General features: G+C 43.7%; 2 long non-coding RNA genes across 14 annotated transcripts in view; both read left to right on the top strand.

The window, feature by feature from the left end:
* The window catches only part of LOC307181468, a 1676472-nt gene that overhangs the window by 435213 nt on the left and 1217880 nt on the right, over window positions 1-23379 (top strand). For 10 of the 13 annotated variants that reach the window (XR_013826832.1, XR_013826837.1, XR_013826838.1 and 7 more), the window contains exon 1: window positions 21056-21121. The exons of 2 other annotated variants lie outside the window; for them this stretch is intronic. This is a non-coding gene — a long non-coding RNA (uncharacterized lncRNA). Of the gene's footprint in view, window positions 1-19497; window positions 19549-21055; window positions 21122-23379 lie in introns of those variants that run through there. One more of the 13 variants, XR_013826836.1, reaches the window with a different exon arrangement.
* LOC307181471 lies at window positions 6642-11655 on the top strand. The gene is made up of 3 exons (XR_013826866.1): window positions 6642-6915; window positions 9991-10072; window positions 11571-11655. It is a non-coding gene; the product is annotated as an uncharacterized lncRNA (long non-coding RNA).

Here is a 23379-nt window from a genome sequence, read left to right as displayed (position 1 = left end):
CACATGGTTGATCATACTTGGGTTCCACATGCATGTTTTAGCTGAAGGAAGAATACCTTAAACCTGGAGAGTTGAGACCCGTGTAATGGGTACCATGCAATATGACTTCAAAGGGTCTTCATTTGCTCACCGAACCTCTCCAATCCTATCACTGCTGCGTTTATGCCCCTGTACACATGCTTGATTCTCTTTCGGAGACATAGCAATCCATAGGTTTTAAGATACTTACTAGTCAGGTACATACTTAGGCGTTTAATATGCGGTGTTGAGTCCATTTCATTGAGCAAGGAGTAGCTCTTGTCTATTCCATATTTGACTTAAGGTACTTTATCTGTGCTCATTTCAATCTCTGGTTTTATGCAGCACCCCAACTCACCTTTACCCTTAAGCAAGCATAAGTTGGTTTTCTAAATTTGAGACCCTGTTCTGTTCTGTAATTCAGTTCCTGTGTAGCCAAGTTTACATTCCGTGTATTACTGATATTTTATGATGTTTCTTTTTCTGTGTGACTTACTTCAGTTAGAATCATCATACCTGAATCCACTCATTGTGCTGCTAAGGGCCTGATGACACAGATTTCATTGCTGAGTGATATTGCTTTGTAAGTAAATACCACAACTTCTTTATCCATTTTTCACTTTCTGCGATGTTGAACTTGTACTGTAAACGAGGTTCTTGTAAACAGAGCCGTTCCAAACTTTGGGGTGGCTGTGTCTTTTTGATTTTAATTTCCCTAAGCTATAGGACCATAAGTGGAAGTGCCCTAGGTTCTGTTGCTTTGTTTTTTAGATGTTTCAGGAAACACCATACACTTCTCCCGAGTGGTTGTTGGCAATTTACATCCCGCGCATCAGCATAACAAGGCTCCCAGTTCTCCATGGCCTGTCCTGCCTTTCTGGATTTTACACTTTTTTCAGATGGCCCTTTTGACCGGGGGAAAGTGAGACTTCATTGTAGTGCAGATTTCCTTTGCAAGCTTGCTTGGTTGGCCAAAAAGGGCGTATGCGTTTTTTCCTGAATATATTCAGGAAAAAACGCATACGCCCTTTTTGGCCAAGTGCATCATTGTGGACGTTCTGCCTCTTTTCCTATGCTTGCAATGCAATTCCAGTCTACCTCCTGAAATCGGTTTCCTTTAATTCTGCCCCACTTTCAAGTCCTCTTGGCAGCCTTACTTCAGTCTATTTTTGGACGATAGCTGTCATTTATAACTCTGCAGGTTTGTGAATTACAGTGCCCCTGAGCTCCTTTCTTCAACTCGCTTTCTTGTGAGCTGGCCGCAACACCGCAGGATGGCTTCAGGCCCTAATCTGGTTCCGGTACGGTACGCTCAGCCTTTGGTTATTTCCTCTTCCTGGTGGGAAATGAGAGTTAAATTTGCCCGTCCAGACACCTCCAGCTAGCCTCTCATTGGTTCTCGCTATTCCTGTTCATCTTCCGCAGAAATTGCAAACTGGGCCAAACAGGAGGTTAAAGGCGCTGACTCTCCAAGTGGGGAGAGTGTTAGTAAAGCGTCTGGAATGTTGCACCCGAGTACCAGGGGAGGAAAACTGACACATATTTGAACACATCTCCCGTTCACATGGTTGATCATACTTGGGTTCCACATGCATGTTTTAGCTGAAGGAAGAATACCTTAAACCTGGAGAGTTGAGACCCGTGTAATGGGTACCATGCAATATGACTTCAAAGGGTCTTCATTTGCTCACCGCACCTCTCCAATCCTATCACTGCTGCGTTTATGCCCCTGTACACATGCTTGATTCTCTTTCGGAGACATAGCAATCCATAGGTTTTACGATACTTACTAGTCAGGTACATTCTTAGGCGTTTAATATGCGGTGTTGAGTCCATTTCGTTGAGCAAGGAGTAGCTCTTGTCTATTCCATATTTGACTTAAGGAACTTTATCTGTGCTCATTTCAATCTCTGGTTTTATGCAGCACCCTAACTCACCTTTTCCCTTAAGCAAGCATAAGTTGGTTTTCTAAATTTGAGACCCTGTTCTGTTCTGTAATTCAGTTCCTGTGTAGCCAAGTTTACATTCCGTGTATTACTGATATCTTATGATGTTTCTTTTTCTGTGTGACTTATTTCAGTTAGAATCATCATACCTGAATCCACTCATTGTGATGCTAACGGCCTGATGACATAGATTTCATTGCTGAGTGATATTGCTTTGTAAGTAAATACCACAACTTCTTTATCCATTTTTCACTTTCTGCGATGTTGAACTTGTACTGTAAACGAGGTTCTTGTAAACAGAGGCGTCCCAAACTTTGGGGTGGCTGTGTCTTTTTGATTTTAATTTCCCTAAGCTATAGGACCATAAGTGGAAGTGCCCTAGGCTCTGTTGCTTTGTTTTTTAGATGTTTCAGGAAACACCATACACTTCTCCCAAGTGTCTGTTGGCAATTTACATCCCGCCCATCAGCATAACAAGGCTCCCAGTTCTCAATGGCCTGTTGCCTTTCTGGATTTTACACTTTTTTCAGATGGCCCTTTTGACCGGGGGGAAGTGAGACTTCATTGTAGTGCAGATTTCCTTTGCAAGCTTGCTTGGTTGGCCAAAAAGGGCGTATGCGTTTTTTCCTGAATATATTCAGGAAAAAACGCATACGCCCTTACTGGCCAAGTGCATTATTGTGGACGTTCTGCCTCTTTTCCTATGCTTTCAATGCAATTCCAGTCTACCTCCTGAAATCGGTTTCCTGCAATTCTGCCCCGCTTTCAAGTCCTCTTCGCAGCCTTACTTCAGTCTATTTTTGGACGATAGCTGTCATTTATAACTCTGCAGGTTTGTGAATTACAGTGCCCCTGAGCTCCTTTCTTCAACTCGCTTTCTTGTGACCTGGCCGCAACACCGCAGGATGGCTTCAGGCCCCAATCTGGTTCCGGCACGGCACGCTGAGCCTTTGGTTATTTCCTCTTCCTGGTGGGAAATGAGAGTTAAATTTGCCCGTCCAGACACCTCCAGCTAGTCTCTCATTGGTTCTCGCTATTCCTGTTCATCTTCCGCAGAAATTGCAAACTGGGCCAAACAGGAGGTTAAAGGCGCTGACTCTCCAAGTGGGGAGAGTGTTAGTAAAGCGTCTGGAATGTTGCACCCGAGTACCAGGGGAGGAAAACTGAGACATATTTGAACACGTCTCCCGTTCACATGGTTGATCATACTTGGGTTCCACATGCATGTTTTAGCTGAAGGAAGAATACCTTAAACCTGGAGAGTTAAGACCCGTGTAATGGGTACCATGCAATATGACTTCAAAGGGTCTTCATTTGCTCACCGAACCTCTCCAATCCTATCACTGCTGCGTTTATGCCCCTGTACACATGCTTGATTCTCTTTCGGAGACATAGCAATCCATAGGTTTTAAGATACTTACTAGTCAGGTACATTCTTAGGCGTTTAATATGCGGTGTTGAGTCCATTTCGTTGAGCAAGGAGTAGCTCTTGTCTATTCCATATTTGACTTAAGGAACTTTATCTGTGCTCATTTCAATCTCTGGTTTTATGCAGCACCCCAACTCACCTTTACCCTTAAGCAAGCATATGTTGGTTTTCTAAATTTGAGACCCTGTTCTGTTCTGTAATTCAGTTCCTGTGTAGCCAAGTTTACATTCCGTGTATTACTGATATCTTATGATGTTTCTTTTTCTGTGTGACTTACTTCAGTTAGAATCATCATACCTGAATCCACTCATTGTGCTGCTAAGGGCCTGATGACACAGATTTCATTGCTGAGTGATATTGCTTTGTAAGTAAATACCACAACTTCTTTATCCATTTTTCACTTTCTGCGATGTTGAACTTGTACTGTAAACGAGGTTCTTGTAAACAGAGCCGTTCCAAACTTTGGGGTGGCTGTGTCTTTTTGATTTTAATTTCCCTAAGCTATAGGACCATAAGTGGAAGTGCCCTAGGTTCTGTTGCTTTGTTTTTTAGATGTTTCAGGAAACACCATACACTTCTCCCGAGTGTCTGTTGGCAATTTACATCCCGCCCATCAGCATAACAAGGCTCCCAGTTCTCCATGGCCTGTCCTGCCTTTCTGGATTTTACACTTTTTTCAGATGGCCCTTTTGACCGGGGGGAAGTGAGACTTCATTGTAGTGCAGATTTCCTTTGCAAGCTTGCTTGGTTGGCCAAAAAGGGCGTATGCGTTTTTTCCTGAATATATTCAGGAAAAAACGCATACGCCCTTTTTGGCCAAGTGCATCATTGTGGACGTTCTGCCTCTTTTCCTATGCTTTCAATGCAATTCCAGTCTACCTCCTGAAATCGGTTTCCTGCAATTCTGCCCCGCTTTCAAGTCCTCTTCGCAGCCTTACTTCAGTCTATTTTTGGACGATAGCTGTCATTTATAACTCTGCAGGTTTGTGAATTACAGTGCCCCTGAGCTCCTTTCTTCAACTCGCTTTCTTGTGACCTGGCCGCAACACCGCAGGATGGCTTCAGGCCCTAATCTGGTTCCAGCCTGGCCTGCTGAGCCTTTGGTTAATTCCTCTTCCTGGTGGGAAATGAGAGTTAAATTTGCCCGTCCAGACACCTCCAGCTAGTCTCTCATTGGTTCTCGCTATTCCTGTTCATCTTCCGCAGAAATTGCAAACTGGGCCAAACAGGAGGTTAAAGGCGCTGACTCTCCAAGTGGGGAGAGTGTTAGTAAAGCGTCTGGAATGTTGCACCCGAGTACCAGGGGAGGAAAACTGAGACATATTTGAACACGTCTCCCGTTCACATGGTTGATCATACTTGGGTTCCACATGCATGTTTTAGCTGAAGGAAGAATACCTTAAACCTGGAGAGTTGAGACCCGTGTAATGGGTACCATGCAATATGACTTCAAAGGGTCTTCATTTGCTCACCGAACCTCTCCAATCCTATCACTGCTGCGTTTATGCCCCTGTACACATGCTTGATTCTCTTTCGGAGACATAGCAATCCATAGGTTTTAAGATACTTACTAGTCAGGTACATACTTAGGCGTTTAATATGCGGTGTTGAGTCCATTTTGTTGAGCAAGGAGTAGCTCTTGTCTATTCCATATTTGACTTAAGGAACTTTATCTGTGCTCATTTCAATCTCTGGTTTTATGCAGCACCCCAACTCACCTTTACCCTTAAGCAAGCATAAGTTGGTTTTCTAAATTTGAGACCCTGTTCTGTTCTGTAATTCAGTTCCTGTGTAGCCAAGTTTACATTCCGTGTATTACTGATATTTTATGATGTTTCTTTTTCTGTGTGACTTACTTCAGTTAGAATCATCATACCTGAATCCACTCATTGTGCTGCTAAGGGCCTGATGACACAGATTTCATTGCTGAGTGATATTGCTTTGTAAGTAAATACCACAACTTCTTTATCCATTTTTCACTTTCTGCGATGTTGAACTTGTACTGTAAACGAGGTTCTTGTAAACAGAGCCGTTCCAAACTTTGGGGTGGCTGTGTCTTTTTGATTTTAATTTCCCTAAGCTATAGGACCATAAGTGGAAGTGCCCTAGGTTCTGTTGCTTTGTTTTTTAGATGTTTCAGGAAACACCATACACTTCTCCCGAGTGGTTGTTGGCAATTTACATCCCGCGCATCAGCATAACAAGGCTCCCAGTTCTCCATGGCCTGTCCTGCCTTTCTGGATTTTACACTTTTTTCAGATGGCCCTTTTGACCGGGGGGAAGTGAGACTTCATTGTAGTGCAGATTTCCTTTGCAAGCTTGCTTGGTTGGCCAAAAAGGGCGTATGCGTTTTTTCCTGAATATATTCAGGAAAAAACGCATACGCCCTTTTTGGCCAAGTGCATCATTGTGGACGTTCTGCCTCTTTTCCTATGCTTGCAATGCAATTCCAGTCTACCTCCTGAAATCGGTTTCCTTTAATTCTGCCCCGCTTTCAAGTCCTCTTGGCAGCCTTACTTCAGTCTATTTTTGGACGATAGCTGTCATTTATAACTCTGCAGGTTTGTGAATTACAGTGCCCCTGAGCTCCTTTCTTCAACTCGCTTTCTTGTGAGCTGGCCGCAACACCGCAGGATGGCTTCAGGCCCTAATCTGGTTCCGGTACGGTACGCTCAGCCTTTGGTTATTTCCTCTTCCTGGTGGGAAATGAGAGTTAAATTTGCCCGTCCAGACACCTCCAGCTAGCCTCTCATTGGTTCTCGCTATTCCTGTTCATCTTCCGCAGAAATTGCAAACTGGGCCAAACAGGAGGTTAAAGGCGCTGACTCTCCAAGTGGGGAGAGTGTTAGTAAAGCGTCTGGAATGTTGCACCCGAGTACCAGGGGAGGAAAACTGACACATATTTGAACACATCTCCCGTTCACATGGTTGATCATACTTGGGTTCCACATGCATGTTTTAGCTGAAGGAAGAATACCTTAAACCTGGAGAGTTGAGACCCGTGTAATGGGTACCATGCAATATGACTTCAAAGGGTCTTCATTTGCTCACCGCACCTCTCCAATCCTATCACTGCTGCGTTTATGCCCCTGTACACATGCTTGATTCTCTTTCGGAGACATAGCAATCCATAGGTTTTACGATACTTACTAGTCAGGTACATTCTTAGGCGTTTAATATGCGGTGTTGAGTCCATTTCGTTGAGCAAGGAGTAGCTCTTGTCTATTCCATATTTGACTTAAGGAACTTTATCTGTGCTCATTTCAATCTCTGGTTTTATGCAGCACCCTAACTCACCTTTACCCTTAAGCAAGCATAAGTTGGTTTTCTAAATTTGAGACCCTGTTCTGTTCTGTAATTCAGTTCCTGTGTAGCCAAGTTTACATTCCGTGTATTACTGATATCTTATGATGTTTCTTTTTCTGTGTGACTTATTTCAGTTAGAATCATCATACCTGAATCCACTCATTGTGATGCTAACGGCCTGATGACATAGATTTCATTGCTGAGTGATATTGCTTTGTAAGTAAATACCACAACTTCTTTATCCATTTTTCACTTTCTGCGATGTTGAACTTGTACTGTAAACGAGGTTCTTGTAAACAGAGGCGTCCCAAACTTTGGGGTGGCTGTGTCTTTTTGATTTTAATTTCCCTAAGCTATAGGACCATAAGTGGAAGTGCCCTAGGCTCTGTTGCTTTGTTTTTTAGATGTTTCAGGAAACACCATACACTTCTCCCAAGTGTCTGTTGGCAATTTACATCCCGCCCATCAGCATAACAAGGCTCCCAGTTCTCAATGGCCTGTTGCCTTTCTGGATTTTACACTTTTTTCAGATGGCCCTTTTGACCGGGGGGAAGTGAGACTTCATTGTAGTGCAGATTTCCTTTGCAAGCTTGCTTGGTTGGCCAAAAAGGGCGTATGCGTTTTTTCCTGAATATATTCAGGAAAAAACGCATACGCCCTTCCTGGCCAAGTGCATCATTGTGGACGTTCTGCCTCTTTTCCTATGCTTTCAATGCAATTCCAGTCTACCTCCTGAAATCGGTTTCCTGCAATTCTGCCCCGCTTTCAAGTCCTCTTGACAGCCTTACTTCAGTCTATTTTTGGACGATAGCTGTCATTTATAACTCTGCAGGTTTGTGAATTACAGTGCTCCTGAGCTCCTTTCTTCAACTCGCTTTCTTGTGACCTGGCCGCAACACCGCAGGATGGCTTCAGGCCCTAATCTGGTTCCGGCCCGGCATGCTGAGCCTTTGGTTAATTCCTCTTCCTGGTGGGAAATGAGAGTTAAATTTGCCCGTCCAGACACCTCCAGCTAGCCTCTCATTGGTTCTCGCTATTCCTGTTCATCTTCCGCAGAAATTGCAAACTGGGCCAAACAGGAGGTTAAAGGCACTGACTCTCCAAGTGGGGAGAGTCTTAGTAAAGCGTCTGGAATGTTGCACCCGAGTACCAGGGGAGGAAAACTGAGACATATTTGAACACGTCTCCCGATCACATGGTTGATCATACTGTAGGTTCCACATGCATGTTTTAGCTGAAGGAAGAATACCTTAAACCTGGAGAGTTGAGACCCGTGTAATGGGTACCATGCAATATGACTTCAAAGGGTCTTCATTTGCTCACCGAACCTCTCCAATCCTATCACTGCTGCGTTTATGCCCCTGTACACATGCTTGATTCTCTTTCGGAGACATAGCAATCCATAGGTTTTACGATACTTACTAGTCAGGTACATTCTTAGGCGTTTAATATGCGGTGTTGAGTCCATTTCGTTGAGCAAGGAGTAGCTCTTGTCTATTCCATATTTGGCTTAAGGAACTTTATCTGTGCTCATTGCAATCTCTGGTTTTATGCAGCACCCCAACTCACCTTTACCCTTAAGCAAGCATAAGTTGGTTTTCTAAATTTGAGACCCTGTTCTGTTCTGTAATTCAGTTCCTGTGTAGCCAAGTTTACATTCCGTGTATTACTGATATCTTATGATGTTTCTTTTTCTGTGTGACTTATTTCAGTTAGAATCATCATACCTGAATCCACTCATTGTGCTGCTAAGGGCCTGATGACATAGATTTCATTGCTGAGTGATATTGCTTTGTAAGTAAATACCACAACTTCTTTATCCATTTTTCACTTTCTGCGATGTTGAACTTGTACTGTAAACGAGGTTCTTGTAAACAGAGGCGTCCCAAACTTTGGGGTGGCTGTGTCTTTTTGATTTTAATTTCCCTAAGCTATAGGACCATAAGTGGAAGTGCCCTAGGTTCTGTTGCTTTGTTTTTTAGATGTTTCAGGAAACACCATACACTTCTCCCTAGTGGTTGTTGGCAATTTACATCCCGCCCATCAGCATAACAAGGCTCCCTGTTCTCCATGGCCTGTCCTGCCTTTCTGGATTTTACACTTTTTTCAGATGGCCCTTTTGACCGGGGAGAAGTGAGACTTCATTGTAGTGCAGATTTCCTTTGCAAGCTTGCTTGGTTGGCCAAAAAGGGCGTATGCGTTTTTTCCTGAATATATTCAGGAAAAAACGCATACGCCCTTTTTGGCCAAGTGCATCATTGTGGACGTTCTGCCTCTTTTCCTATGCTTTCAATGTAATTCCAGTCTACCTCCTGAAATCGGTTTCCTGCAATTCTGCCCCGCTTTCAAGTCGTCTTGGCAGCCTTACTTCAGTCTATTTTTGGACGATAGCTGTCATTTATAACTCTGCAGGTTTGTGAATTACAGTGCCCCTGAGCTCCTTTCTTCAACTTGCTTTCTTGTGACCTGGCCGCAACACCGCAGGATGGCTTCAGGCCCTAATCTGGTTCCGGCACGGCACGCTGAGCCTTTGGTTATTTCCTCTTCCTGGTGGGAAATGAGAGTTAAATTTGCCCGTCCAGACACCTCCAGCTAGTCTCTCATTGGTTCTCGCTATTCCTGTTCATCTTCCGCAGAAATTGCAAACTGGGCCAAACAGGAGGTTAAAGGCGCTGACTCTCCAAGTGGGGAGAGTGTTAGTAAAGCGTCTGGAATGTTGCACCCGAGTACCAGGGGAGGAAAACTGAGACATATTTGAACACGTCTCCCGTTCACATGGTTGATCATACTTGGGTTCCACATGCATGTTTTAGCTGAAGGAAGAATACCTTAAACCTGCAGAGTTGAGACCCGTGTAATGGGTACCATGCAATATGACTTCAAAGGGTCTTCATTTGCTCACCGAACCTCTCCAATCCTATCACTGCTGCGTTTATGCCCCTGTACACATGCTTGATTCTCTTTCGGAGACATAGCAATTCTTAGGTTTTAAGATACTTACAAGTCAGGTACATTCTTAGGCGTTTAATATGCGGTGTTGAGTCCATTTCGTTGAGCAAGGAGTACCTCTTGTCTATTCCATATTTGGCTTAAGGAACTTTATCTGTGCTCATTTCAATCTCTGGTTTTATGCAGCACCCCAACTCACCTTTACCCTTAAGCAAGCATAAGTTGTTTTTCTAAATTTGAGACCCTGTTCTGTTCTGTAATTCAGTTCCTGTGTAGCCAAGTTTCCATTCCGTGTATTACTGATATCTTATGTTGTTTCTTTTTCTGTGTGACTTATTTCAGTTAGAATCATCATACCTGAATCCACTCATTGTGCTGCTAAGGGCCTGATGACATAGATTTCACTGCTGAATGATATTGCTTTGTAAGTGAATACCACAACTTCTTTATCCATTTTTCACTTTCTGCGATGTTGAACTTGTACTGTAAACGAGGTTCTTGTAAACAGAGCTGTTCCAAACTTTGGGGTGGCTGAGTCTTTTTGATTTTAATTTCCCTAAGCTATAGGACCATAAGTGGAAGTGCCCTAGGCTCTGTTGCTTTGTTTTTTAGATGTTTCAGGAAACACCATACACTTCTCCCGAGTGGTTGTTGGCAAATTACATCCCGCCCATCAGCATAACAAGGCTCCCAGTTCTCCATGGCCTGTCCTGCCTTTCTGGATTTTACACTTTTTTCAGATGGCCCTTTTGACCGGGGGGAAGTGAGACTTCATTGTAGTGCAGATTTCCTTTGCAAGCTTGCTTGGTTGGCCCAAAAGGGCGTATGCGTTTTTTCCTGAATATATTCAGGAAAAAACGCATACGCCCTTTTTGGCCAAGTGCATCATTGTGGACGTTCTGCCTCTTTTCCTATGCTTTCAATGCAATTCCAGTCTACCTCCTGAAATCGGTTTCCTGCAATTCTGCCCCGCTTTCAAGTCCTCTTGGCAGCCTTACTTCAGTCTATTTTTGGACGATAGCTGTCATTTATAACTCTGCAGGTTTGTGAATTACAGTGCCCCTGAGCTCCTTTCTTCAACTCGCTTTCTTGTGACCTGGCCGCAACACCGCAAGATGGCTTCAGGCCCTAATCTGGTTCCGGTTCGGCATGCTGAGCCTTTGGTTAATTCCTCTTCCTGGTGGGAAATGAGAGTTAAATTTGCCCGTCCAGACACCTCCAGCTAGCCTCTCATTGGTTCTCGCTATTCCTGTTCATCTTCCGCAGAAATTGCAAAGTGGGCCAAACAGGAGGTTAAAGGGACTGACTCTCCACTTAGGGAGAGTGTTAGTAAAGCGTCTGGAATGTTGCACCCGAGTACCAGGGGAGGAAAACTGAGACATATTTGAACACGTCTCCCGATCACATGGTTGATCATACTCTAGGTTCCACATGCATGTTTTTGCTGAAGGAAGAATACCTTAAACCTGGGTAGTTGAAACCCGTGGAATGGGTACCATGCAATATGACTTCAAAGGGTCTTCATTTGCTCACCGAACCTCTCCAATCCTATCACTGCTGCGTTTATGCCCCTGTACACATGCTTGATTCTCTTTCGGAGACATAGCAATTCTTAGGTTTTAAGATACTTACAAGTCAGGTACATTCTTAGGCGTTTAATATGCGGTGTTGAGTCCATTTCGTTGAGCAAGGAGTAGCTCTTGTCTATTCCATATTTGGCTTAAGGAACTTTATCTGTGCTCATTTCAATCTCTGGTTTTATGCAGCACCCCAACTCACCTTTACCCTTAAGCAAGCATAAGTTGTTTTTCTAAATTTGAGACCCTGTTCTGTTCTGTAATTCAGTTCCTGTGTAGCCAAGTTTCCATTCCGTGTATTACTGATATCTTATGATGTTTCTTTTCCTGTGTGACTTATTTCAGTTAGAATCATCATACCTGAATCCACTCATTGTGCTGCTAAGGGCCTGATGACATAGATTTCACTGCTGAATGATATTGCTTTGTAAGTGAATACCACAACTTCTTTATCCATTTTTCACTTTCTGCGATGTTGAACTTGTACTGTAAACGAGGTTCTTGTAAACAGAGCTGTTCCAAACTTTGGGGTGGCTGTGTCTTTTTGATTTTAATTTCCCTAAGCTATAGGACCATAAGTGGAAGTGCCCTAGGCTCTGTTGCTTTGTTTTTTAGATGTTTCAGGAAACACCATACACTTCTCCCTAGTGTCTGTTGGCAGTTTACATCCCGCCCATCAGCATAACAAGGCTCCCAGTTCTCAATGGCCTGTTGCCTTTCTGGATTTTACACTTTTTTCAGATGGCCCTTTTGGCTGGGGGGAAGTGAGACTTCATTGTAGTGCAGATTTCCTTTGCAAGCTTGCTTGGTTGGCCAAAAAGGGCGTATGCGTTTTTTCCTGAATATATTCAGGAAAAAACGCATACGCCCTTTTTGGCCAAGTGCATCATTGTGGACGTTCTGCCTCTTTTCCTATGCTTTCAATGCAATTCCAGTCTACCTCCTGAAATCGGTTTCCTGCAATTCTGCCCCGCTTTCAAGTCCTCTTGGCAGCCTTACTTCAGTCTATTTTTGGACGATAGCTGTCATTTATAACTCTGCAGGTTTGTGAATTACAGTGCCCCTGAGCTCCTTTCTTCAACTCGCTTTCTTTTGAGTTGGCCGCAACACCGCAGGATGGCTTCAGGCCCTAATCTGGTTCCGGTACGGCACGCTGAGCCTTTGGTTATTTCCTCTTCCTGGTGGGAAATGAGAGTTAAATTTGCCCGTCCAGACACCTCCAGCTAGCCTCTCATTGGTTCTCGCTATTCCTGTTCATCTTCCGCAGAAATTGCAAACTGGGCCAAACAGGAGGTTAAAGGCGCTGACTCTCCAAGTGGGGAGAGTGTTAGTAAAGCGTCTGGAATGTTGCACCCGAGTACCAGGGGAGGAAAACTGAGACATATTTGAACACGTCTCCCGTTCACATGGTTGATCATACTTGGGTTCCACATGCATGTTTTAGCTGAAGGAAGAATACCTTAAACCTGGAGAGTTGAGACCCGTGTAATGGGTACCATGCAATATGACTTCAAAGGGTCTTCATTTGCTCACCGAACCTCTCCAATCCTATCACTGCTGCGTTTATGCCCCTGTACACATGCTTGATTCTCTTTCGGAGACATAGCAATTCTTAGGTTTTAAGATACTTACAAGTCAGGTACATTCTTAGGCGTTTAATATGCGGTGTTGAGTCCATTTCGTTGAGCAAGGAGTAGCTCTTGTCTATTCCATATTTGGCTTAAGGAACTTTATCTGTGCTCATTTCAATCTCTGGTTTTATGCAGCACCCCAACTCACCTTTACCCTTAAGCAAGCATAAGTTGTTTTTCTAAATTTGAGACCCTGTTCTGTTCTGTAATTCAGTTCCTGTGTAGCCAAGTTTCCATTCCGTGTATTACTGATATCTTATGATGTTTCTTTTTCTGTGTGACTTATTTCAGTTAGAATCATCATACCTGAATCCACTCATTGTGCTGCTAAGGGCCTGATGACATAGATTTCACTGCTGAATGATATTGCTTTGTAAGTGAATACCACAACTTCTTTATCCATTTTTCACTTTCTGCGATGTTGAACTTGTACTGTAAACGAGGTTCTTGTAAACAGAGCTGTTCCAAACTTTGGGGTGGCTGAGTCTTTTTGATTTTAATTTCCCTAAGCTATAGGACCATAAGTGGAAGTGCCCTAGGCTCTGTTGCTTTGTTTTTTAGATGTTTCAGGAAACACCATACACTTCTCCCTAGTGTCTGTTGGCAGTTTACATCCCGCCCATCAGCATAACAAGGCTCCCAGTTCTCAATGGCCTGTTGCCTTTCTGGATTTTACACTTTTTTCAGATGGCCCTTTTGACCGGGGGGAAGTGAGACTTCATTGTAGTGCAGATTTCCTTTGCAAGCTTGCTTGGTTGGCCAAAAAGGGCCTATGCGTTTTTTCCTGAATATATTCAGGAAAAAACGCATAGGCCCTTTTTGGCCAAGTGCATCATTGTGGACGTTCTGCCTCTTTTCCTATGCTTTCAATGCAATTCCAGTCTACCTCCTGAAATCGGTTTCCTGCAATTCTGCCCCGCTTTCAAGTCCTCTTGGCAGCCTTACTTCAGTCTATTTTTGGACGATAGCTGTCATTTATAACTCTGCAGGTTTGTGAATTACAGTGCCCCTGAGCTCCTTTCTTCAACTCGCTTTCTTTTGAGTTGGCCGCAACACCGCAGGATGGCTTCAGGCCCTAATCTGGTTCCGGTACGGCACGATGAGCCTTTGGTTATTTCCTCTTCCTGGTGGGAAATGAGAGTTAAATTTGCCCGTCCAGACACCTCCAGCTAGCCTCTCATTGGTTCTCGCTATTCCTGTTCATCTTCCGCAGAAATTGAAAACTGGGCCAAACAGGAGGTTAAAGGCGCTGACTCTCCAAGTGGGGAGAGTGTTAGTAAAGCATCTGGAATGTTGCACCCGAGTACCAGGGGAGGAAAACTGAGACATATTTGAACACGTCTCCCGATCACATGGTTGATCATACTTGGGTTCCACATGCATGTTTTACCTGAAGGAAGAATACCTTAAACCTGGAGAGTTGAGACCCGTGTAATGGGTACCATGCAATATGACTTCAAAGGGTCTTCATTTGCTCACCGAACCTCTCCAATCCTATCACTGCTGCGTTTATGCCCCTGTACACATGCTTGATTCTCTTTCGGAGACATAGCAATCCATAGGTTTTACGATACTTACTAGTCAGGTACATTCTTAGGCGTTTAATATGCGGTGTTGAGTCCATTTCGTTGAGCAAGGAGTAGCTCTTGTCTATTCCATATTTGGCTTAAGGAACTTTATCTGTGCTCATTTCAATCTCTGGTTTTATGCAGCACCCCAACTCACCTTTCCCCTTAAGCAAGCATAAGTTGGTTTTCTAAATTTGAGACCCTGTTCTGTTCTGTAATTCAGTTCCTGTGTAGCCAAGTTTCCATTCCGTGTATTACTGATATCTTATGATGTTTCTTTTTCTGTGTGACTTATTTCAGTTAGAATCATCATACCTGAATCCACTCATTGTGCTGCTAAGGGCCTGATGACATAGATTTCATTGCTGAGTGATATTGCTTTGTAAGTGAATACCACAACTTCTTTATCCATTTTTCACTTTCTGCGATGTTGAACTTGTACTGTAAACGAGGTTCTTGTAAACAGAGCCGTTCCAAACTTTGGGGTGGCTGTGTCTTTTTGATTTTAATTTCCCTAATCTATAGGACCATAAGTGGAAGTGCCCTAGGCTCTGTTGCTTTGTTTTTTAGATGTTTCAGGAAACACCATACACTTCTCCCGAGTGGTTGTTGGCAAATTACATCCCGCCCATCAGCATAACAAGGCTCCCAGTTCTCCATGGCCTGTCCTGCCTTTCTGGATTTTACACTTTTTTCAGATGGCCCTTTTGACCGGGGGGAAGTGAGACTTCATTGTAGTGCAGATTTCCTTTGCAAGCTTGCTTGGTTGGCCAAAAAGGGCGTATGCGTTTTTTCCTGAATATATTCAGGAAAAAACGCATACGCCCTTTTTGGCCAAGTGCATCATTGTGGACGTTCTGCCTCTTTTCCTATGCTTTCAATGCAATTCCAGTCTACCTCCTGAAATCGGTTTCCTGCAATTCTGCCCCGCTTTCAAGTCCTCTTGGCAGCCTTACTTCAGTCTATTTTTGGACGATAGCTGTCATTTATAACTCTGCAGGTTTGTGAATTACAGTGCCCCTGAGCTCCTTTCTTCAACTCGCTTTCTTGTGACCTGGCCGCAACACCGCAGGATGGCTTCAGGCCCTAATCTGGTTCCGGCACGGCACGCTGAGCCTTTGGTTATTTCCTCTTCCTGGTGGGAAATGAGAGTTAAATTTGCCCGTCCAGACACCTCCAGCTAGTCTCTCATTGGTTCTCGCTATTCCTGTTCATCTTCCGCAGAAATTGCAAACTGGGCCAAACAGGAGGTTAAAGGCGCTGACTCTCCAAGTGGGGAGAGTGTTAGTAAAGCGTCTGGAATGTTGCACCCGAGTACCAGGGGAGGAAAACTGAGACATATTTGAACACGTCTCCCGTTCACATGGTTGATCATACTTGGGTTCCACATGCATGTTTTAGCTGAAGGAAGAATACCTTAAACCTGGAGAGTTAAGACCCGTGTAATGGGTACCATGCAATATGACTTCAAAGGGTCTTCATTTGCTCACCGAACCTCTCCAATCCTATCACTGCTGCGTTTATGCCCCTGTACACATGCTTGATTCTCTTTCGGAGACATAGCAATCCATAGGTTTTAAGATACTTACTAGGCAGGTACATTCTTAGGCGTTTAATATGCGGTGTTGAGTCCATTTCGTTGAGCAAGGAGTAGCTCTTGTCTATTCCATATTTGACTTAAGGAACTTTATCTGTGCTCATTTCAATCTCTGGTTTTATGCAGCACCCCAACTCACCTTTACCCTTAAGCAAGCATATGTTGGTTTTCTAAATTTGAGACCCTGTTCTGTTCTGTAATTCAGTTCCTGTGTAGCCAAGTTTACATTCCGTGTATTACTGATATCTTATGATGTTTCTTTTTCTGTGTGACTTACTTCAGTTAGAATCATCATACCTGAATCCACTCATTGTGCTGGTAAGGGCCTGATGACACAGATTTCATTGCTGAGTGATATTGCTTTGTAAGTAAATACCACAACTTCTTTATCCATTTTTCACTTTCTGCGATGTTGAACTTGTACTGTAAACGAGGTTCTTGTAAACAGAGCCGTTCCAAACTTTGGGGTGGCTGTGTCTTTTTGATTTTAATTTCCCTAAGCTATAGGACCATAAGTGGAAGTGCCCTAGGTTCTGTTGCTTTGTTTTTTAGATGTTTCAGGAAACACCATACACTTCTCCCGAGTGGTTGTTGGCAAATTACATCCCGCCCATCAGCATAACAAGGCTCCCAGTTCTCCATGGCCTGTCCTGCCTTTCTGGATTTTACACTTTTTTCAGATGGCCCTTTTGACCGGGGGGAAGTGAGACTTCATTGTAGTGCAGATTTCCTTTGCAAGCTTGCTTGGTTGGCCAAAAAGGGCGTATGCGTTTTTTCGTGAATATATTCAGGAAAAAACGCATACGCCCTTTTTGGCCAAGTGCATCATTGTGGACGTTCTGCCTCTTTTCCTATGCTTTCAATGCAATTCCAGTCTACCTCCTGAAATCGGTTTCCTGCAATTCTGCCCCGCTTTCAAGTCCTCTTGGCAGCCTTACTTCAGTCTATTTTTGGACGATAGCTGTCATTTATAACTCTGCAGGTTTGTGAATTACAGTGCCCCTGAGCTCCTTTCTTCAACTCGCTTTCTTGTGACCTGGCCGCAACACCGCAGGATGGCTTCAGGCCCTAATCTGGTTCCGGCCCGGCACGCTGAGCCTTTGGTTAATTCCTCTTCCTGGTGGGAAATGAGAGTTAAATTTGCCCGTCCAGACACCTCCAGCTAGCCTCTCATTGGTTCTCGCTATTCCTGTTCATCTTCCGCAGAAATTGCAAACTGGGCCAAACAGGAGGTTAAAGGCGCTGACTCTCCAAGTGGGGAGAGTGTTAGTAAAGCGTCTGGAATGTTGCACCCGAGTACCAGGGGAGGAAAACTGAGACATATTTGAACACGTCTCCCGTTCACATGGTTGATCATACTTGGGTTCCACATGCATGTTTTAGCTGAAGGAAGAATACCTTAAACCTGGAGAGTTGAGACCCGTGTAATGGGTACCATGCAATATGACTTCAAAGGGTCTTCATTTGCTCACCGAACCTCTCCAATCCTATCACTGCTGCGTTTATGCCCCTGTACACATGCTTGATTCTCTTTTGGAGACATAGCAATCCATAGGTTTTACGATACTTACTAGTCAGGTACATTCTTAGGCGTTTAATATGCGGTGTTGAGTCCATTTCGTTGAGCAAGGAGTAGCTCTTGTCTATTCCATATTTGACTTAAGGAACTTTATCTGTGCTCATTTCAATCTCTGGTTTTATGCAGCACCCCAACTCACCTTTACCCTTAAGCAAGCATAAGTTGGTTTTCTAAATTTGAGACCCTGTTCTGTTCTGTAATTCAGTTCCTGTGTAGCCAAGTTTACATTCCGTGTATTACTGATATCTTATGATGTTTCTTTTTCTGTGTGACTTATTTCAGTTAGAATCATCATACCTGAATCCACTCATTGTGATGCTAAGTGCCTGATGACATACACTTCATTGCTGAGTGATATTGCTTTGTAAGTGAATACCACAACTTCTTTATCCATTTTTCACTTTCTGCGATGTTGAACTTGTACTGTAAACGAGGTTCTTGTAAACAGAGCTGTTCCAAACTTTGGGGTGGCTGTGTCTTTTTGATTTTAATTTCCCTAAGCTATAGGACCATAAGTGGCAGTGCCCTAGGCTCTGTTGCTTTGTTTTTTAGATGTTTCAGGAAACACCATACACTTCTCCCGAGTGTCTGTTGGCAATTTACATCCCGCCCATCAGCATAACAAGGCTCCCAGTTCTCCATGGCCTGTCCTGCCTTTCTGGATTTTACACTTTTTTCAGATGGCCCTTTTGACCGGGGGGAAGTGAGACTTCATTGTAGTGCAGATTTCCTTTGCAAGCTTGCTTGGTTGGCCAAAAAGGGCGTATGCGTTTTTTCCTGAATATATTCAGGAAAAAACGCATACGCCCTTTTTGGCCAAGTGCATCATTGTGGACGTTCTGCCTCTTTTCCTATGCTTTCAATGCAATTCCAGTCTACTTCCTGAAATCGGTTTCCTGCAATTCTGCCCCGCTTTCAAGTCCTCTTGGCAGCCTTACTTCAGTCTATTTTTGGACGATAGCTGTCATTTATAACTCTGCAGGTTTGTGAATTACAGTGCCCCTGAGCTCCTTTCTTCAACTCGCTTTCTTGTGACCTGGCCGCAACACCGCAAGATGGCTTCAGGCCCTAATCTGGTTCCGGTCCGGCATGCTGAGCCTTTGGTTAATTCCTTTTCCTGGTGGGAAATGAGAGTTAAATTTGCCCGTCCAGACACCTCCAGCTAGCCTCTCATTGGTTCTCGCTATTCCTGTTCATCTTCCGCAGAAATTGCAAACTGGGCCAAACAGGAGGTTAAAGGGACTGACTCTCCACTTAGGGAGAGTGTTAGTAAAGCGTCTGGAATGTTGCACCTGAGTACCAGGGGAGGAAAACTGAGACATATTTGAACACGTCTCCCGATCACATGGTTGATCATACTCTAGGTTCCACATGCATGTTTTAGCTGAAGGAAGAATACCTTAAACCTGGGTAGTTGAAACCCGTGGAATGGGTACCATGCAATATGACTTCAAAGGGTCTTCATTTGCTCACCGAACCTCTCCAATCCTATCACTGCTGCGTTTATGCCCCTGTACACATGCTTGATTCTCTTTCGGAGACATAGCAATTCTTAGGTTTTAAGATACTTACAAGTCAGGTACATTCTTAGGCGTTTAATATGCGGTGTTGAGTCCATTTCGTTGAGCAAGGAGTAGCTCTTGTCTATTTCATATTTGGCTTAAGGAACTTTATCTGTGCTCATTTCAATCTCTGGTTTTATGCAGCACCCCAACTCACCTTTCCCCTTAAGCAAGCATAAGTTGTTTTTCTAAATTTGAGACCCTGTTCTGTTCTGTAATTCAGTTCCTGTGTAGCCAAGTTTCCATTCCGTGTATTACTGATATCTTATGATGTTTCTTTTTCTGTGTGACTTATTTCAGTTAGAATCATCATACCTGAATCCACTCATTGTGATGCTAAGGGCCTGATGACATAGATTTCACTGCTGAATGATATTGCTTTTTAAGTGAATACCACAACTTCTTTATCCATTTTTCACTTTCTGCGATGTTGAACATGTACTGTAAACGAGGTTCTTGTAAACAGAGCTGTTCCAAACTTTGGGGTGGCTGTGTCTTTTTGATTTTAATTTCCCTAAGCTATAGGACCATAAGTGGAAGTGCCCTAGGCTCTGTTGCTTTGTTTTTTAGATGTTTCAGGAAACACCATACACTTCTCCCAAGTGTCTGTTGGCAATTTACATCCCGCCCATCAGCATAACAAGGCTCCCAGTTCTCAATGGCCTGTTGCCTTTCTGGATTTTACACTTTTTTCAGATGGCCCTTTTGGCTGGGGGGAAGTGAGACTTCATTGTAGTGCAGATTTCCTTTGCAAGCTTGCTTGGTTGGCCAAAAAGGGCGTATGCGTTTTTTCCTGAATATATTCAGGAAAAAACGCATATGCCCTTTTTGGCCAAGTGCATCATTGTGGACGTTCTGCCTCTTTTCCTATGCTTTCAATGCAATTCCAGTCTACCTCCTGAAATCGGTTTCCTGCAATTCTGCCCCGCTTTCAAGTCCTCTTGGCAGCCTTACTTCAGTCTATTTTTGGACGATAGCTGTCATTTATAACTCTGCAGGTTTGTGAATTACAGTGCCCCTGAGCTCCTTTCTTCAACTCGCTTTCTTTTGAGTTGGCCGCAACACCGCAGGATGGCTTCAGGCCCTAATCTGGTTCCGGTACGGCACGCTGAGCCTTTGGTTATTTCCTCTTCCTGGTGGGAAATGAGAGTTAAATTTGCCCGTCCAGACACCTCCAGCTAGCCTCTCATTGGTTCTCGCTATTCCTGTTCATCTTCCGCAGAAATTGCAAACTGGGCCAAACAGGAGGTTAAAGGCGCTGACTCTCCAAGTGGGGAGAGTGTTAGTAAAGCGTCTGGAATGTTGCACCCGAGTACCAGGGGAGGAAAACTGAGACATATTTGAACACGTCTCCCATTCACATGGTTGATCATACTTGGGTTCCACATGCATGTTTTACCTGAAGGAAGAATACCTTAAACCTGGAGAGTTGAGACCCGTGTAATGGGTACCATGCAATATGACTTCAAAGGGTCTTCATTTGCTCACCGAACCTCTCCAATCCTATCACTGCTGCGTTTATGCCCCTGTACACATGCTTGATTCTCTTTCGGAGACATAGCAATCCATAGGTTTTACGATACTTACTAGTCAGGTACATTCTTAGGCGTTTAATATGGGGTGTTGAGTCCATTTCGTTGAGCAAGGAGTAGCTCTTGTCTATTCCATATTTGGCTTAAGGAACTTTATCTGTGCTCATTTCAATCTCTGGTTTTATGCAGCACCCCAACTCACCTTTACCCTTAAGCAAGCATAAGTTGTTTTTCTAAATTTGAGACCCTGTTCTGTTCTGTAATTCAGTACCTGTGTAGCCAAGTTTCCATTCCGTGTATTACTGATATCTTATGATGTTTCTTTTTCTGTGTGACTTATTTCAGTTAGAATCATCATACCTGAATCCACTCATTGTGCTGCTAAGGGCCTGATGACATAGATTTCACTGCTGAATGATATTGCTTTGTAAGTGAATACCAAAACTTCTTTATCCATTTTTCACTTTCTGCGATGTTGAACATGTACTGTAAACGAGGTTCTTGTAAACAGAGCTCTTCCAAACTTTGGGGTGGCTGTGTCTTTTTTATTTTAATTTCCCTAAGCTATAGGACCATAAGTGGAAGTGCCCTAGGCTCTGTTGCTTTGTTTTTTAGATGTTTCAGGAAACACCATACAATTCTCCCTAGTGTCTGTTGGCAGTTTACATCCCGCCCATCAGCATAACAAGGCTCCCAGTTCTCAATGGCCTGTTGCCTTTCTGGATTTTACACTTTTTTCAGATGGCCCTTTTGGCTGGGGGGAAGTGAGACTTCATTGTAGTGCAGATTTCCTTTGCAAGCTTGCTTGGTTGGCCAAAAAGGGCGTATGCGTTTTTTCCTGAATATATTCAGGAAAAAACGCATACGCCCTTTTTGGCTAAGTGCATCATTGTGGACGTTCTGCCTCTTTTCCTATGCTTTCAATGCAATTCCAGTCTACCTCCTGAAATCGGTTTCCTGCAATTCTGCCCCGCTTTCAAGTCCTCTTGGCAGCCTTACTTCAGTCTATTTTTGGACGATAGCTGTCATTTATAACTCTGCAGGTTTGTGAATTACAGTGCCCCTGAGCTCCTTTCTTCAACTCGCTTTCTTTTGAGTTGGCCGCAACACCGCAGGATGGCTTCAGGCCCTAATCTGGTTCCGGTACGGCACGCTGAGCCTTTGGTTATTTCCTCTTCCTTGTGGGAAATGAGAGTTAAATTTGCCCGTCCAGACACCTCCAGCTAGCCTCTCATTGGTTCTCGCTATTCCTGTTTATCTTCCGCAGAAATTGCAAACTGGGCCAAACAGGAGGTTAAAGGCGCTGACTCTCCAAGTGGGGAGAGTGTTAGTAAAGCGTCTGGAATGTTGCACCCGAGTACCAGGGGAGGAAAACTGAGACATATTTGAACACGTCTCCCGTTCACATGGTTGATCATACTTGGGTTCCACATGCATGTTTTACCTGAAGGAAGAATACCTTAAACCTGGAGAGTTGAGACCCGTGTAATGGGTACCATGCAATATGACTTCAAAGGGTCTTCATTTGCTCACCGAACCTCTCCAATCCTATCACTGCTGCGTTTATGCCCCTGTACACATGCTTGATTCTCTTTCGGAGACATAGCAATCCATAGGTTTTACGATACTTACTAGTCAGGTACATTCTTAGGCGTTTAATATGCGGTGTTGAGTCCATTTCGTTGAGCAAGGAGTAGCTCTTGTCTATTCCATATTTGGCTTAAGGAACTTTATCTGTGCTCATTGCAATCTCTGGTTTTATGCAGCACCCCAACTCACCTTTACCCTTAAGCAAGCATAAGTTGGTTTTCTAAATTTGAGACCCTGTTCTGTTCTGTAATTCAGTTCCTGTTTAGCCAAGTTTCCATTCCGTGTATTACTGATATCTTATGATGTTTCTTTTTCTGTGTGACTTATTTCAGTTAGAATCATCATACCTGAATCCACTCATTGTGCTGCTAAGGGCCTGATGACATAGATTTCATTGCTGAGTGATATTGCTTTGTAAGTGAATACCACAACTTCTTTATCCATTTTTCACTTTCTGCGATGTTGAACTTGTACTGTAAACGAGGTTCTTGTAAACAGAGCCGTTCCAAACTTTCGGGTGGCTGTGTCTTTTTTATTTTAATTTCCCTAAGCTATAGGACCATAAGTGGAAGTGCCCTAGGCTCTGTTGCTTTGTTTTTTAGATGTTTCAGGAAACACCATACACTTCTCCCAAGTGTCTGTTGGCAATTTACATCCCGCCCATCAGCATAACAAGGCTCCCAGTTCTCAATGGCCTGTTGCCTTTCTGGATTTTACACTTTTTTCAGATGGCCCTTTTGACCGGGGGGAAGTGAGACTTCATTGTAGTGCAGATTTCCTTTGCAAGCTTGCTTGGTTGGCCAAAAAGTGCGTATGCGTTTTTTCCTGAATATATTCAGGAAAAAACGCATACGCCCTTTTTGGCCAAGTGCATCATTGTGGACGTTCTGCCTCTTTTCCTATGCTTTCAATGCAATTCCAGTCTACCTCCTGAAATCGGTTTCCTGCAATTCTGCCCCGCTTTCAAGTCCTCTTGGCAGCCTTACTTCAGTCTATTTTTGGACGATAGCTGTCATTTATAACTCTGCAGGTTTGTGAATTACAGTGTTCCTGAGCTCCTTTCTTCAACTCGCTTTCTTGTGACCTGGCCGCAAC

Source organism: Stenella coeruleoalba, assembly GCF_951394435.1.
Source record: "Stenella coeruleoalba genome assembly, contig: scaffold_28, whole genome shotgun sequence".
Lineage (NCBI taxonomy): Eukaryota > Metazoa > Chordata > Mammalia > Artiodactyla > Delphinidae > Stenella > Stenella coeruleoalba.
Note: the sequence above shows the minus strand (reverse complement) of the source record. Positions and strands in the feature narration are given on the sequence as shown.